Raw genomic sequence first — 5,000 nt, 5'->3', positions numbered from 1 at the left:
CGTGAAAGATGTCCATTCCTATTTTGTTACACAATTTAAGCAACCTTTGCCCTTAAAGCCTTTAAGTTTCCCTTTCAAAAAAATCGCTCAAATCAGTCACTTTCTCAGCTGAAACAGGTAAACAAAGGAATCATCACAAGCTGAGGTTTCTTGTCATAGAGTAAGCGAGACAGATCTTTTGGAAACCTCTAAAAATACCAAAACACCTGCAAGAGAAACGGAAATACGCAGTTGCACGTAACGTATCCCAGACGGGAAGACTTGCCGGGCCAATGACGCCAAAACAATAAATGGAACAGCGCAAGACATGCTAGAAATTGTTTTAATCGGTTCCTTTTGTTTATAGTGGGAAGTGCTGTAGGTGAAGATGTTTTTGTTCGTAAGAGCATTTCTTAAGTGATGGCATACAGCTCCTAACAGCCTCTGATCTTATTTTATATCTATACAGACCCTTCTCCAAAATGTAGGCCGAAAATTCAAATAAGTTAAAATTAAAAACTAATACCAGAAATAGAAAGAGCACATTTGCTATAGTAACCCTGCAAAGTTTCGGCATATCAGGTGTAATATCAGCTGACAAAATGTAAGTTGAAAAATGAAAAATTTACAGACGTTTGTATGATTGGTAGCCTGCGAGCACAGACGTATTTCCGGCTGTCACTGGTTCGGCCGGAACGACAGCCGGAAATACGTCTGTGTTCGCAGGCTATATGGTTGGGGGTATGGCATATACCGTCCCCCAGTCATACAAACGTCTCAGGGTAAATTTGTCAAATTTCAACTTACATTTTCTCAGCTGATATAACACCTAATGCGCTGAAATTTCGACGGGTTACTACAGTAAAAGTGCTCTTTCTATTTCTGGTATCAATTTTAACTCATTCAAATCCGTTGCCGTCATTTTGGAAAAGGATCTACTGTGTTCGGAGTTACGGCCCATCGCATTTGTTGCAATTATATTTTATGGCGTTGCAATTATATTTTATGGCGATGCAATTATATTTTAAGGCATTTGTAGTGGAAGTTCACTTAGCTTCCAAGCTGGCTCACGGGACAACCACTTTAATAATCAGAAAGAACCGTTCAAACTAAAAAGAATATTATTAATTTAAGAACCCCAATTGGCAGAAAGCAACCAGCTTCAACAAATCGTGGTCGAGTCAAATTGAAGCCTACAGATACAATCGAGACACTAGTCAAGGAAGAATATGCCATCAGATGGAACCGCAGGACAACTTTCATTGTTCTCTGAACCAATCTCGACAGCCTTCGTGAGTGAAAAGAACAACGCTTTCTCAATTAATTTATTAACCTTTCACCAATCTCGGGAATGAAACTTGGCGATCGACACGTACAGAACAACAGACTGAGGCTCCAAGAATTGACAGAGCACCCTTGCGCAATTAAAAAGGCACCTGAATATGATGGGGGACCCAGAGAAAATCCGCAGAATCAAGTTGAGATCGATTTAGAACTCGGCCTACACAGCATCACAGAGGAGGGGAAGCACATGTTGATGAATGACCGTAATGCCCTTCTGCATGACTAGCAAGGCCGTCCACCAGAGCAATCCTCGAAGTGTGGATATCAACGCTACTCTTGCTGCAAGGTTGCATTATAATCGCGATCAGTCGTTTGACCACCGGGCTGCCACGAAGGAGGCCGCCGTGACTTCGACTCCGGCCGGAACAACCGTGACTAAGAGTCTTTAAACTGAGGAGAGAGCGGTGCCTTTGTAATTAACGACAAAATAATGTTGCAAGGCTGGCTGTACGGCTGTAAGGAAATATATTTTTTTGATTTACCTCACAACCGTACAACCAGCCGCGCAGTATTGTTTTGTTTAATCTACATATTATTTGCTGGTTAGATATCCCAAGATCCGGTCGGCGCTTCCACTTTGCTCAGCTGGCCCTTGCATAAAAAATTGTCAACAAGTGCCTTCGTAATGACATCCGCAAATGGTTAAGACTTTCAAGTCTTCTCGGATAAGGACTATAAATCGCAGGCCCCGTCTCACAACCCTTTAATGTTCATCACCCTGTGGGACGTAAAAGAACCCACACACTTGTCGCAAAGAGTAGGACCAGGAGTTCCCGCCGTTGTCTTCTATCCTCTGTGGTACATCATCGATGCACGATAGCGTTTCAACGAGTTAAAACTCCTACGCTGCTAGTGGGTAAATAAACTATGACTATGACTACAATTGCACTTATGCCCGTGTTGCTATAAATGTGCGCTGCAGAAGAAAGTAATTGTGCTAGTTTTTTAAAACGCCTAAAAGGAAAAGTATGGAGAAGAAGTCGGGAACATTATTTTACATTTAAGAACGTCGAGGCTGTCATTTATAACAAAGAACATCCTCCCCCAAGAGCAAAAGGAGTCCCAGAGAACGCAGTCTTGGCCAGAAACTAAAGTATCGCTTAGTTGCTGGTACAGCGTTTTACTAGGACTTACAAAATTCCTCGCCCCCCAAACGCGGTAAATTGAGCAAGTACGTCTTTATTTTGCCTGTATTTTCCTGTATGCATAGATTTACATGTGTTCTTCTTAGAATGGTTTTCAGGCACATATCGCGCCAAAAATCGTGAAAACTAAACGTTAACCCTATAACCCAGTATAGTTTTCACGCCTGACAAAAATTTGTCCTCGATCCGGGGCAGGACGACGGCTCCTTTAATTTGAAGTTTGGTAAGGCTTGACAAAATTTGGTGGGAAATGACAGACGGAAATGATGACAGATTTTTTTCGCAAAATAAACAAAATTGCCCAGTGCGTACGGGCCCTATCTTTCCTATTTTTTAAGTGTTTACGATGTGCCTGGCGCGTCCATTTCATTGCGTCTTTGAAGTGTTTGCGCGGGTATTTCAAGGTGTTTAATTTGCAAAGGGTTTCATACGTCAATTTCGAATCTGTTACTCAGTAGTTTCACACTGTTTGCTATGTGTCTCGAGCGTCTAACTCTGATCTGCCTTATGTGCTTTTCTCATGCAGTGTTTCTTAAAATGGTGAATTTGCTCTACAACGGTTAATCAATTCAAATTTGCTTTTGTGGAAAATAAATAGTTGCGCTAGATTGAGAAGATTAATCAATATTTCATGCAAAAGGACGCTAACTGAAGACTGAATGTGAATGATGTTTTCTAACAACTGCAATCCTCAATTGGACTAAAAGTTAATTTTCGTTTTGTTTTGTAAACCAACATGGCCGTCTAATCACGTGAGTGCAAACCAAGAATAGAAAGTAAAAGACCTTGAAATCTATCTTTAGTTAAGAAATTTCCTGCCCTGTGGAAAAATACTCATGTTTTTTTCATAAACGCAGAACACCAACTCTACAGCCCAATTAAAAGACAGACGCCTGAGTATCCTTGGCCAAGTTACAAATGGAATGTTAGCGTTGTTTAACAATGAACATAACAAAGAGCATCGAATTTGGCAAAAGGCCATTAAGGATTTCACGTTGACTGGTCAAGGCTGAAAATAGTATTCTGTTTCCCTGTTAAGTCTCCAAGAAGCCTGGGGTAAGGGGACAGTCGAAGGGCAACTCGCGTGATCCTCGCGTGATCCTCGCGTGATCCTCGCGAGATCTCCCTACAGTCATTGCCTCCTAATGATGAAGCTGAGCAAGCAGTATCTATAGACAGTCCACGATCCATTTCCGAAATGATACATACCATATCACTTGTAGTACTTTAGATTGATAAGGAAACCATCTTACAACAGGTAATTACAGTCCCACGGAAAAAAATTCATCCTGTCCAGTCAATACCTTCAGTGCGTAACATCAAAATCGCTGAGATAAATGCCACAATGGACTTATTTACCGGTATACAAAATCATCGCCAAGTTTATCACATCCGTGATTACAAGAACAGAAGTGAAATTCGCAAGAAAAGAGGACAAAAAGGAAATTGGTCAAGCTTCATAATTTAATTCACATTCATGTCCAAAACGTGGGTTTTAAACTTTTCAAAGTTAACCCCTGGAGCCCTCAAATTATGCGTACTGATCGACTGATTCTTTCCAGGTTGCTTGCACCTAACGTAACACGTTGGTGAAAAAAAAAAACTAGCGAAAAACAAGCAAAACTTAAGCCACATTTTTCCATTGTTTTGGAACCGACATGACCATCTTATCACGTGAGCGCAATGAAAGAACAGAATATTGGATCAGAAAACTATCACTAAAATATAATTAATTACGGTAAATATACGTTACCGCCGTGTATTAGGACTTAAAACTTTCCACGACACGTCAGTCTTCCTACGAGGAGTCATTTTAAAACTCGTAATTTTCTTACGTTGCTCGACAAAATGAAAACTTTTTGCAATTAGTTGAATCCCTGTGGCATTGTAGCATGGAGTTATATAAATTCTGTTGGGTGATTGGCGAACGCAATCACCGGAAAAGAGAGAGAGAGAGAGAGAGCCTGGGTTCGGCAGAAAGGCTTTTCGATACAAAATCGATACAGTGGGAACACTGAATTAAAATGCAGAAGTGAAGTCGACTGTCTAGGCGCTGTACTTGGTACAACTCGATTAGTTGCAGGACTATGAAGACCTTGTATTAAAGCATTAAAAACAAAGACTGGCAACTGGTTTCCTTAATTGCCATGGAATGTTGGTGAAATTGTTCAATATCAGTCAGATATGGGTTGCCACAAAGGCATATTTTGAAAGGCCTTTTCGCAAATAATGATAAATCAAAAGCCACTACTAAGAGTCACTTTCTACATCTACAAGTTCCAGAGTCCCTCGAGTCCTAGAGTCTCAAGGATGCAGGGTGGCAGCAGGTAACTTAAATGAGAAATTAGAACCAGAGACCCCAGAGGAAAACAGCTCTTAGCAACCAACATTTGATATCATGACAAGTCAGGGATACAACCCAAGGTCATATTTGTGAAAGGCGACAAGTGTCCTAGCCAACGCGCCAACTTCGTTCCCAATCAAAGACATCGTTGATCTTGTCTCCCTTGTGAAGTGTTCAAGTCCTTATAC

At 41.0% G+C, this 5,000-nt stretch overlaps 1 protein-coding gene across 1 annotated transcript in view; it reads right to left on the bottom strand.

Moving 5' to 3' along the window:
* The window catches only part of LOC138010665 (S-adenosylhomocysteine hydrolase-like protein 1), a 34,545-nt gene that overhangs the window by 23,057 nt on the left and 6,488 nt on the right, over positions 1-5,000 (bottom strand). The window lies entirely within an intron of this gene.

Source organism: Montipora foliosa, chromosome 7 (genome assembly GCF_036669935.1).
Source record: "Montipora foliosa isolate CH-2021 chromosome 7, ASM3666993v2, whole genome shotgun sequence".
NCBI lineage: Eukaryota > Metazoa > Cnidaria > Anthozoa > Scleractinia > Acroporidae > Montipora > Montipora foliosa.
Note: the sequence above shows the minus strand (reverse complement) of the source record. Positions and strands in the feature narration are given on the sequence as shown.